Source organism: Microtus pennsylvanicus, chromosome X (assembly GCF_037038515.1).
Source record: "Microtus pennsylvanicus isolate mMicPen1 chromosome X, mMicPen1.hap1, whole genome shotgun sequence".
Taxonomy (NCBI): Eukaryota; Metazoa; Chordata; class Mammalia; order Rodentia; family Cricetidae; genus Microtus; species Microtus pennsylvanicus.
Window position 1 is genome coordinate 114038038 of NC_134601.1, and position 13517 is coordinate 114051554.

Here is a 13517-nt window from a genome sequence, read left to right on the forward strand (position 1 = left end):
ATAAAGAAACTGCTTGGCCCTCATAGGTTAAAACATAGGAGGGAGGAGTAAGCAGAACAGAATGCTGGGAGGAAGAGGAAGTGAGCTCAGACGCCATGTTCCCCTCCCCCCGGGCAGACATGATAAAGCAAGCTGCCAGGTCAGAATCTTTCCTGGTAAGACCGGTGCTACACAGATTATTAGAGATGGGTTGATCGGGATGTCAGAATTAGCCAGTAAGGGCTAGAGCTAATGGGCCAAGCAGTGTTTAAAAGAATACAATTTGTGTGTTGTTATTTCGTGGTATAAGCTAGCCAGGTGACCAGGAGCTGGGCGGCAGGAATGCAACCCGCAGCTCCTTCAACAGCACCCTTTGATTTCATGGCCCTTATAGCCAATTAGATAACTGTTAGTTACCTCCAAGATTAAAGTGCTAATAATATATGATTAGAGACGGCTTGCTGGCATAACTTTGAAACTAAGAATGCATTTCCCTTAAAGAGAAATATTTCTCAGGTTTAAATTCCATTAAAAAAGCGTATCCAGGCTGAGATTTGGATATCTATCACCAAATAAAAGCTGAGGATGAAAATGTATGTTTGTAACCCTAGGGCTAGGTCAAAGGCAGAGACAGGCAGATCTCTGGAGCTCACTGGCTAGCCAGGCTAGCAGAATACATGAGTTCCAGGTTCAGTGAAAAAAAAACATGTTTCAAAAAATAATATTCAGAGGTGATCATGAAATATACTCAGCACCCATGACTTCTGGCCTCCTCCCACATGTACATACAACACACACAAACACACATATACATACTCAAAATAGAGGCCCCACAGTGATGTGTTTTTTTTTTTTTTGTGTGTGTGTGTGTGTGTGTGTGTGTAGGGTGCAGGCAGAGACTGCTCATTCATTTCCAGGCCTCCCAGACCTAAATAATAACATGGAAACTATATTAATTACAATACTGTTTAGTCATTAGCTTAGACATATTTCTAACTAACTCTTACTTCTCAAATTAACCCATTTCTATTAATCTGTGTATCACCACAAGGCTGTGGCCTACTGGTAAGATTTTGGCTGGCGACTGGCATCTTTCTCCTTTGACAGCTACTTGGTATCTCCCTGAATCCATCTACTTTCTCTCTATATCTCTGATTAGATTTCCTGCCTGGCTTTCCTCTACTAACTCAATGGCCAAAATAGCTTCTTAATAGCTAATGGTAATAAAACATACTTATAGCATATAGAGGGGAATCCCACATCAGTAAGGTATGCATGTCAGGGTGAGAAGTAAGCAGATCTCTCTTAGATTATCTATAGATATGTCACTAAAAGGAAAAGATTTGTTGCTGTATAGCATGAAATTTGGGGGTGGTCTGTTATATATAATATTATGTGTCAATAATGCCTAATATACTAGGTAGCTTGCAGTCTAGGACAGAAGTTGACAAACTGTCATTTATATTCCAGTTCTGGTCTGTGACCTATTTTTTATATAAGAAATGCTTTCATATTTTAAAACACTGCTTACAAGGCAAAGTAGAATGTGAGAAAGATAACTTGTATGTTCTGCAAAATCTAAATTATTGTCATTAGCTCTTTGTCATGGCACAGCTTAGGTTAGCTAGGTTGCTGGCTATAGCAAGATGAAGCTAATATCGCCTTTGTAGCTCCCAGCTGTGAGAAAATCAAGTGGACAATGAACTCAAGCTTTGCACTTTCTGGGAGAAGTGCAGGGCCACAGAAGTACTTGCTGATGCTCTGGGTGAAGAGTGGACTGCAAGTTTCGAAGTTGTAGTGGCAATGACAAACAAGGTTTTTCCATGAAGCAAGGCTTCCTGACCCACAGCAGAGTGCCTATTGTTGAATAAAAGCTTCTTGTTACAGATCAAGGAGAAAGGGAAAGAGGAAGTGCAGATCTGTTTGCAGATGCATTGTGGATCCAGTCTGAGTGTTCTCAACTTGGTTATTGTAAAATAATAAAGTTAAAAACAAAACGAAGAAGGAAAGATTATTCCTAGACTGAAAGATACTACTATTCCTAAGTGGTTGCTTCACAAATGTGCTAGCAGACTCCAGAAACTTTCCAGTATCTCTAATGAAGATGACTGCCAATGCATTGTCAGACAGCCTTTACACAAAGACAGTAAGAAGCCCAGGATCAAAGCACCTAAGATTCAAAGTCTTATTACTCCAGGTGTCCCCCCCCCCCTAAAAAAAAGCTTACCTATTGCTCTAAAGAAATAAATGTGGAGACTGCAGAATTTGATAAACTTTAGCCAAGAGAATGAAGGAAGCCAAAGATAAAGGCCAGGAATAGATTGCCAAGAGATGTAGTAGAGTTTCTACTTTTACCTAGGTTGCCGGCTATAGCAAGATGAAGCTGAATATCGCCTTTGTAGCTCCCAGCTGTGAGAAAATCAAGTGGACAATGAACTCAAGCTTTGCACTTTCTGGAAGAAGTGCAGGGCCACAGAAGACTTGCTGATGCAAGTGTGGATCCAGTCAAAAGTAAATCTTTAAGAGTAGCAAATAATGCTAGCAATGGGGCGCCACATCTTTAGTCCCAGCACTTGGGAGGCAGAGGCAAGAGAATCGCCATATTCAAGACTATCCTGGGTCTCCATAGTGAGTTCCAAGAGATCCAGGGCTGTTACACAGAGAAGCCATGTCTCAAAATAAAACACCAATAAAAAAGTAATAAATTATCAGACGTGGTGCTGAAGAGGTAGTTGAGAGTTCTACATCTGGATTGGTAGGCATCGAGAAGAGACACTGAGCCTGGCTTTAGCTCCTGAAACCTCAAAGCTCACTCACTCCTAGTGACACAATTCCTCCAATAAGACCACACCTACTCCCATAAGGCCACCTCTCCTAATAGTGCCACTCATTATGGGCCTATGGGGCTATTTTCATTCAAACCACCACCACAGTAACCCAGACCCAAAAATAGAAATATATACAATATTCACTTATATGTGGATATTAGTCATTAAATAAATGATAACAAAGTTATGGTCCATATACCCAGAGAGGTTAGGTATAGAGAAAAAGACTAAGGGGAACACATGGGTCTCCCTAGGAGAGGGGCATAAAATAGATTTTATGGGTAGATGGGGGCAGGGGTTGGGAACAGGAAGATCTGGTAGGGAGGAAGAGGGCAGATAGGGTTAAGGGGGGGGACTTAGGGAGAAGACAGATAGAATTGGGGGGCATTTGAGGGGTTACCAGCTTCGACAAAAACACCTCTTGCTAGGGTAGGGGCATGGGGATTTAGAATATCAGTAAAGAATATGAAGACGCGTGTGAAAATAATAAAACAGAAAAACATAGACTAGTACTGGGAGGGAGTTCCAGTGAATACTGAAATTGGCCATGTTTAATTTCCAATTGTTTAAAATACCCTGACCCTAAGAGGTAGGAGTAAGATTTTTTTAAAAAAAAGTGCATTAACTTGATATGAGGAGACAGACTGTCTTCTCGGTAGAGCCAGCACACTTGGGTACTTTTACCAAAGATGGCGCTGAGGTTTACACCTTGACCTTAACCAAAAACGGCGGCTACCCACGTGTTTGCATTTTTCCAGAGCTGTTGTAATCTGGAGCTACAAGTTTTACAGATTTTAAACCGAGCACATACACACAGAGAGACATAAAACAAGCATGCTGATGCCACATTATTTACATATACATGAACAGACCGACAAACAAAACTTGTTTTTCCAGGAAACTCTCAGCTGACCAATTTAAAAATCCTGGAGCAGGCTGCAGAAGTCAGGCGAGCACAGGTGATCCCATTGAGAGCCCGATCAGCAGAGGCTGTAAAGGAGACTGAATATGCAATGAATTCCGCCATATAAGGCTCATACTTCCTGGTTCTAGGGGTCATGCAGGTGCAGACACGCCCTCAGGAAGACAGGAAGAAGTGCCTAATGCCCCCCCCCCCCCCCGGGAATGTTAAAGCCCTTGTGTGGCGTGAATTACATCTCCTATGACTCAGCTAAGCCCTTGCGCACATGCCTGAGCCCCATCATCTGCGTATGACGTAGCCATGTCAACCCCCCTGTGCCCATGCATTAGGTAGCTTTTAGAAGCTGAACGTGCCATCTTCCTGTCTCTCTCTCTCTGCACACCGACTTCCCCAGGCCTGTACATGCCCCCTCTAATAAACTCCTAAGCGGCTCTGTTGTGTGTTCCATGGTTTCCTTCTCACTCGCACCAGGTAATTTCAGAATACCTATGCAGTTCAGAGTGGAAGGAAGGGAGAAGGGATTCATTGTAGGGAGAATCCCAACGCCACCAGATCACATGCCAGGAATGCAGACAAACAGCAAGAGAAGCAGGGAGGGGATTTAAGGAGGGGGGAGCAGGAGCACAGCATCCAGAAATCATGGGCATAAGGGGAGTTTATTTACTTGTTGTCACACCGGCAAAAAATTTTAGGCGTTAAGAATATATGGTGTCTCTTTCTGCTCCTGATTTGGACCTTGAGATTTCAGTCCTGTGCTCCAATTTAGGTCTCTGTCTCTGTCTCCTTTCATCGCTTGCTGAAGGTTAATATTCAGGAGGATGCCTATATGTTTTTCTTTGGGTTCTCCTTATTTAGCTTCAATAGGATCACTAATTATAAGCTCAATGTCCTTGGTTTATGGCTAGAAACCAAATATGAGTGAGTACATCCCATGTTCCTCTTTTTGGGTCTGGCTTACCTCACTCAGGATAGTGTTTTCTATTTCCATCCATTTGTATGCAAAATTCATGAAGTCCTTGTTTTTTATTGCTGAGTAGTACTCTAATATGTATAAATTCCATACTTTCTTCATCCATTCTTCCATTGAAGGGCATCTAGGTTGTTTCCAGGTTCTGGCTATCACAAACAATGCTGCTATAAACATTGTAGAGCATATACTTTTGTTGTATGATAAGGCCTCTCTTGGGTATATTCCCAAGAGTGGTATTGCTGGGTCCAGGGGTAAGTTGATCCCGAATTTCCTGAGAAACCGCCATACTGCCTTCCAAAGTGGTTGCACAAGTTTGCATTCCCACCAGCAATGTATGAGTGTACCCCTTTCTCCACAACCTCTCCAACAAAGGCTATCATTGGTATTTTTTATTTTAGCCATTCTGACAGGTGTAAGATGGTATCTTAAAGTTGTCTTGATTTGCATTTCCCTGATCGCTAAGGAAGTTGAGCATGACCTTAAGTGTCTTTTGGCCATTTGAAGTTCTTCTGTTGAGAATTCTCTGTTCAGCTCAATGCCCCATTTTATAATTGGGTTGATTAGCCTTTTACGGTCTAGTTTCCTGAGTTCTTTATATATTTTGGAGATCAGACCTTTGTCAGTTGCGGGGTTGGTGAAGATCTTCTCCCAGTTGGTGGGTTGCGCGAGGGGTGCACCCACACATTGAGACAATGGGGATGTTCTATTGGGAACTCACCAAGGCCAGCTGGCCTGGGTCTGGAAAAGCCTGGGATAAAACCGGACTCTCTGAACATAGCGGACAATGAGGACTACTGAGAACTCAAGAACAATGGCAATGGGTTTCTGATCCTACTGCACACACTGGCTTTGTGGGAGCCTAGGCAGTTTGGATGCTCAACTTACTAGACCTGGATGGAGGTGGGGGTTCCTTGGACTTCCCACAGGACAGGGAACCCTGATTGCTTTTCGGGCTGGGGGGGAGACTTAATTGGGGGAGGGGGAGGGAAATGGGAGGCGGTGGCGGGGAAGAGACAGAAATCTTTAATAAATAAATAAATTAAAAAAAAAAGAATATATGGTGTCAGAGAGCCCCAATTTAAAAAGATTTTGTAAAAGGCAGCCCAAGGACATTTGGAGATCAGGCCTCAAATTGTAGGTACCCATTTTGCAGTTCTATGCCAGGATACATAGCCTAGCCCAATGCATCCATTGTGGTAGACGTTGGGTCAAGAAAACAGAAGGGTGTGAGAAATACCTAGAACAAGACGTTTTCTGACAAAGGATACCTGGTACAGCCGCATCTTCCTCAAGACAGCCGGAAAACCGCACGAGGCCCTAGGCCTCTAAGGCAATGACTTGGAAATCAGAACTTACCCAGACAAAGCCCATCTTTGCCTGGCGCCGAGCAGGTGCAAGGGAGGGTAGCTCTTTTTATCACATGGTCCTTTGTCGGTGAGAAAAACAGTCCCTCGGTGGAACCTCCAAATGAAAAGTTTTTGCGCCCCAATATACCTCTCTGCCGATGCAATAATCCAAATCAGATCAAATCACCAAGTTAGAAAAAGTCCAGGTTTAATGGATACCAATGCTCCCAGGTGGCCTTCCAGCTGCCCAGAGAGGAGACAGGGAAAGAAGACAGGAAAACCACATGTTTGTTCTGTGGGGTACAATTTAAATACCCTGTGGGAGTGATCTTGAGCATCTCTGAGGAGGGGTCACCATTTGACAGGCTTTCTTGGAGGTGGAGTTTGAACGGAGGCAACTCCCAGGGGCTTGGGATGGAACTTCTACCCAAACATTCCAGACTCTTTGGATATATGGATGCCAGGGGCTAGGGCGAAGTCTGAACCCAAGCAGTTGCATATATAAGCTATGCATTCCCAAATCGTTGATTTATACAGAACAGACAGATGATAGTTAGTCTGGGTCATAAGCATAGTTGTTAAACATCTCCATGTTTATGAGGTCTTTCATTTCTAGTATTTTATGTTTCAGTCTAGCCTTTGCTGACAATCTGATATTGTCAATATATCATTTAGCCTCAACTTTGTTCTAAATGTTTTCAAATCTGGAACCGTACTCTTGATATTTGGAATTGTATTGTACTTTAGTGAGTGAAAGAAAACTGAAAATCAATTGTTGACCTGAAATATATATTTATATATAATAACAGATATGTTTAAATATGAGTATTGTATGGAAATGAAGAATCTTAGGGCAAAGGCATGTATTTTGTGAGGTTGAGGTTGATAGAACTTATGAAAAGCTTTGATATTGCCCCAAACTCATTTCTGTAGCTCTTGTCACTTTATCCCATCATCTCAACTGCATTTTTCTATCAGATGTAACTCAGGCCTTTGTAATATGAGCACAAAACAACCCGTTTATTCAAAATATCTCATTATGCCCAGCATTTTAAATGTAAAATCTCTTTAATATCTCTTTAATATTTTTTGTTGTTTTTGAAACTAGAATATAGTACTAAAGATTGAACTCACTCCCTCCTGCATGGAACGCAAGTACTTTACCAACTAAGCTGACTCTCCAGTCTTTTTGATTATATTTTGAAACTATTATCAGTGTGTATTTTCTGTACAAGTATACAAACCCACACGCTGCAGATTTAGGAGTCATAAGAACATGTCCCTTAGGGCCAGAAACAAATATACTGTGTGAGAGGAGAGGAACAAAGGCTGTTCTGCTATGGTTTCTGTGTACCCTAAGGAATTCTTCCCTTTGTTGAGGAACTCCTGAAACGTGTCGCTTTGTTAGTTCCCTTGGCTCCCTGAAGCAGCTTGGGAATGAGCAGTGTCTATGCAGAGGCCACACTGAAGATGTGCTTTTGACTAATAAAAAAATAGAAATAGGTGGGGATGGGAGGAAGGGTTTGCCTTCCAGCTTCAAGCCTTGGCTATAATTATCCTCCCCTTGCCCTTTGTAGCATTTCCCTTGCATCTCTATTTCATATGTTGATTTGTTAGGAGTCTTTGAATGTTAATAGGAACTCCTTCCTCAAGGATGCAGAACTGGAATTGATTTTTAAATGCCTCCTTCAAACTTAATGATTCTCTCACAGTAGCTTTAAGGGGAGAATGGAGAATAAAACAAGAGCCCTGAGCTCTCTATTCAGGCATCATTCTCCCATTGACCACCTTCTGGATGAAGCAGCCCCTTGCTTCCTTAGCCCACAGCTCTTCACAGAAACTCTGGAGTTGTTTTGTACTGCTTACTATTTCTCTCCCACCTGAATATAAATTACCCCAGGGCAGGGATGTTCATGTGTTGTTCACAGCTGTATTCTCGGGGCTTAGAATACTATTTGGGACAGAGCAAACATCCAGTCAATATTTATTTCTTTGCTGCATTTTGTCTGAGTGTTCAGATAGGAAATGCAACAGGCTCCATTCCCCCACATCTGCCCACTCTGACCCACCCCTTGAGAACACAACAGCTTAACCAGTGGTTGCATCTCTTTACCTGAGGGATTAATTTGACTACTACTACTACAGCCTATTCTGGACTGCAACACATTAGAGACCAGAAGGGCAAAGGATTAACAGTCTCTTGGAAGAACCCTTAACATGGCAGACTGACAGGAGTTGGTGGGTTAAAGCTCTTGCTTTCCCCTTACTATTTTGGCTTAACTCTGAGGTGAACATTCTACACTAACATTCCTAGTGCAATTAAGCTATAGTGGCCCAAAGTGCCACTTTTTGAAACACATATCTTGTATTAGCTGCCTGCTTTGCCCTGTCTCATTTCCTCACTTTCCTGGGATCCCCTTCCAAATAAACCATTTACATGCAAATTCTTGTCTCAAGGACTATTCACAGAGAACCCAAATTAAGACAGGAAGTGTTCAAAAATGTTTAAACTAATTAATGATTATAGTCTCACACTGCCTTTTATACCTATTAAACTAAGCAGTAAACTAGCAGTATGTGGTTAAGTTTTGCTTGAAAACATAGGTGGTTGTGAAAGATGACAACAACATTTGAATATATATATATATATATATATATATATATATATATATATATACTTATACATATTATATACTTGACATTCACATATTTTTCTATAGCTCCTCTCCTAACTACTGGATTATTCCTACTGATTAAAACTGCTTTATTACCAGCATTTTTAATGGGTCTTATAAGCTAGGGTGCTTTTTTATATTTTAGGTTTTATAAATCCTGTGCTTTCTGTCACAACTACTCTATTCTGTGGGGTGAAGGCAGTTATAAAGTATGTAAACAGGCAATCATACCTGTAGCCCAATAAAATTCTGTTTATGGACACAACAATTTGAATATCATATAATAGTCATGCTTTACAAAGTACGATTTTTTTGATTATTTCCCATCATTTAAAAATTTAACAGTTGTTCACATTGAAATAATAGTTTTGGAGAGAATCTTGTATTGTGGAACAATCATTTTGTATACTGTGAAGAAGTGTTACTCTGATTGGTTTAATAAAAAGCCTAACAGCCAATAGCTAGGCAGGATTTTCAGGCATAGAGGACACTAGGAAGAAGAAGGAGTCATGAGGAGACACCAGAGGACAGAGCAAGCAGCATAGGTAATACAAAGTAAAGGTAATCTGCCCACATAAAAGAACATATATTAAAAGATATGGGTTAATTTAAGTTATAAGAGCAAGTTAGAAACAAGCCTAAGCTATTGACCAAGCTCTTAAAATTAATAGCAGTCATTATTGGAGAGCCTATGTTCTGATGGAAAGACCTGATGACTACAATCTTCTTTATTTTCTCCCACCTCAGCAGGTATCTCAGCAAGTCTTAGTTCATTGCTTGGAGAGGTTATCCACATTTTTATTCCTGAAGAGTCTAGAATATTCATCATCCTGCTTGAATTGAATTGTTGTAGTTTTCCGATGGCCTTAATCACAAGCCATGGTAACTTAGAGGTGACATTCCAGACAGATTCTTCATTACTTCCTTGTGGAATAGTAGTAGAATTTCCCTCTGGTAATCTAGACAAATGGTCCTTGATAACATTGTAACATGTGCTAGACTCTTGTGTTGGGAGAAGTTTCCTATCCCAACTGCTTGATCCCAAACAACTGCCAATCACTTCCCAAATTACTGACTCAGAGACTTAATATAAATAATATAAATTATAAATGCTTGGTTGATAGCTCAGGCTTGTTACTACCTAACTCTTACATTTAAACTGACCCATATTTCTTATCTGTGCTTTGCCACGTGACTCAGGGCTTGTTACTTAATTTTCTATATGTCCTGCTTCCTTGGCAGCTGGATAGCATCTCCTCCGACTCTGCCCTTCCTCACATCATTCTCCTAGTTTGGTTGTCCTACCTATAATTCCTGCCTGGCTATTGGCCAATCAGCTTTTTATTAAATCAATCACAGTGACAAATCTTCACAGTATACAAAAGGATTATTTCACAGCATTTCCCTCTTTATGTCTAATTAAAAAAAAGGTTTTAACTTTAACATAGTAAGATTATATATAACAAAATAGTTATCAAGTGAGAGCTGCAGTTACAATATCTAGGCCATCTGTACTTGACAAAATCAGCTAAAATATTCCATTATCTATCTTTGTGACTCCAAAGTTTTGTACCTCATTTATCTTCTATCATAACTAAGAACATCTATAACTACTTAGTCTTTAATTCCAAAAGAATGAAATTTTAACTAATAACAGTGACATTAGGCTTCCTGGATAGTCACTCAAAATTCCTCTGTAATGTTGGGGCATCCAACTCTGTCCTACAGGCCTAGCATATCTGACACTTTCCTGTGAAGCAGGGAATTTTGAAGGACTCTCATACATTGTCTTGACAAAGTTTGGCAGTCCCCTTTCTTGCATCCTGCTAGTCCAGTTTGGACAGCAACTGTCAGCAATTGAGGCAAGGACAGTTTCTTTGCTCACATGGTTAGCTTTTGCCATAAAGGAAGCAAATTCCATGTGGAGTTTCTTCTATACCCATTATCTTTGAAGTAAATTGGTGCTGCCAGGATCAGATGTGTCTTACTATCATGAAAAGACTATCATTAAACATATTAGATACCACATTCTGTAGGTCTTTGAAGTGTTTGCATGACTCTTGGCTCAAGGCTACCAGGTCAGCCGTAGAGAGAAAAAGCTCATGCATAGCCTATATTCTTGCAAAGATTGCCCCTTTATTCATTCACAAGTCCATTGAGCAATGACAAGAAAGGACATGGAAAGAAACCAGCTGATGTTTATAGAATAGATAAATCTATCTGTTGTGGAATATTAGTTTAAGATATGTCACATTTGTTTATGCTGTTGAATATTTCTTTAATGATGCAAAGATATGTTGCATTTGTTTAATTCTCTGAAGCTGCTGTTACTTCACCTGTTTAAAACATCTTATTGGTCTAATAAAGAGATAAATGACCAGTATCTAGGCAGGAGAGGGATAGGCAGGGCTGCCAGGCAGAGAGAATAAATAGGAGAAAAAGAGAAGAGGGAGGAGTAAGAAAAGGAGAGAAGATACCAGAGGGCAATCACACAGTCATTCAGACAACTATGGAGTAAGAAGGAAAGAAAAGAATATAGAGGAGAAAAAGGTAAAAGCCCAGAGGCAAAAGGTAAAAACTGGCTAAAAATAAACTAAGCTAAGGCTGAGCATTCATATATAAAAATAAGTCTCTATGTATTTACTTGGGAACTGGTCAGAGGACCCCCAAAGAGCAAAGAGTAAAAAGACAAAGAAAAAATACCTATCTATTTGATTATTTAAATCCTTCTCTGCTAAGAAACCTTTTGGCAAGAATTTATATGGAATATATTCTTTGTTAATTTTGAAAAATCTTGTCTACATAGTCCTTCCACAAATGTCTTTTCAGCCAATTTCCAATCACATCCCTTCCATTTCTGCAATCATCCAGCCAAAACATTGGCTACAGCCTTGTGAGTCATTATGTAACCACGCATCTGGTCATTTTTCTTTCCAAGCAAAGTGGATCATCATGTGCCTCTCTGAAATTATGCCCACTGCAAGGTTTTCTTTCACCACTGTCCTTCAGGATAGTCCCAGAAAGGTATTATAATATTGAAACTATCCACTCTATCTGTGCATGCATAAATTACAAAGCAATCTATAAACACTATAAATAGTGTTCTGTTCATTAGCAAATCAGTCATAATGCATTACCCAATAGCTTCTGCTTGGGGATAGAATGCCTTGCAGCGTTAGTATGGGACTATAGTCATTTAGGCTACTTTTCATTACTTATTTGTGTCTTCAGGACTTGTGGACTGATCATGAACATAATATTTCTGCAGTAGCTGTTGTGTGAATCCTATTTATGATATAAAGGGTCAGAAAACATCAGCAGCAGCTTAGATCATATGGTAACTTGGTTATCCACTGTTAATTGTTCAGTTACCACTAAGGATTTGTAGCAGGCCAAGAGCTTTATCTCAAAGGGAGAATACATTTGTAGAGTTATCTGCATATGATAGCTCCAAAATACCAAGGGCCACTGCTGTGATTCATCTATAGGGTCCCACCAAAGGCTCCAGATAAGATAAATTATCAATCAGATATCAAACATGGTTGAGCCAGTGGCAGATGAGAATCCATTAAAATATTATTCAAGGCTCTTGCTTCTTGCCAGCATGCCAGTCACTTCCATTACTCATTCATTCAACACTCTTTCAGTTACTACCACATGCCTGTTTCCGAACTGCATTCCATAGAAAACGAAAAGAATAAGACACAATTCTCGTCCATTAAGAGCTCAAAATCCAGCAGAGCAGTTAGAAGGGCAACAATAAACTATCCTTCTGACATTGGGAAGGGATGCCCAAGATACCTTGTAAACAAATGACTGCACAGACATGGCATCACTTGTTACAACAAGCAGAAATGTAAAAGAGAACTCAGGGCAGAAGCAGCATGGTCCAAGGCCTCTAGATACGAAGTGAACAGGGCACACGTGCTGTGGTGGGAAGGCTCACTAAGCAGTGGCAGTCAATGTGATAGAAGTAGTGAAAGCAGATACAGTGATGAGGCTAATGGAGAACATGTCGCTGATGCCGGCTTATCAAGCCTTCCCTAGGAAACCGGCTTCTACTCCTTGTAGAGAAAGACACTGAAGGATCTGAAGCAGAAGGAATGGAGTTACCAGTTCTGCATTTCAGAAAAATAACTGATGTGAGTAGCATCAGTAAGAGATGCAAGCTCAGTGTTTTCATCAGTGCAGCGGGCTCTGTAAGCTGCCCCAAATCTGCAGGATAACTGAGGTAACAGTCAAGGAAAGCATACTGACCTCAGAAAAGGGGAGGCAGACTTTGTCATTAAAATTTTATCACCCCTCCAACCTCATCTTCTTTTCTCTGGTCCACCTCATCCTTGGAAAATTTCTACCCAGGGAGAAGGTATAAGAAGCTGAAGCTTGTCATTTGAACAGGAGAAGTTGAGCCTTTATTTAAATTTAATTAGAGCCATTGTGAATCAAAACAGTAAGAATACACAGAGTAATCAGCTTCTCTATGAAACTCAAAGGGAAAGAAATTGGTCTTAGAAGGGAGAGTTCTCAGCTTCGTCACTTACTATATGGTACTGGGCAAGTCACCCAACATTTTGAGCTTCACTTTTCTCATTTGGAAGAACTCTGCTGCTCCTATTTCCCCCTCCCCTACAGAACCACTACCTTTCTGTCTCTCATTAGAAAAGAATAGGTTTCTAAGAGATAACAACAAAATTAACAAAATAAAAAGTAACAAGATAAAAACAAAAGCCATTATGACATTGAAGTTAGACAAGGCAATCTAACAGAAGAGTCCCAAGAGAAGGCACGAGAATCAAA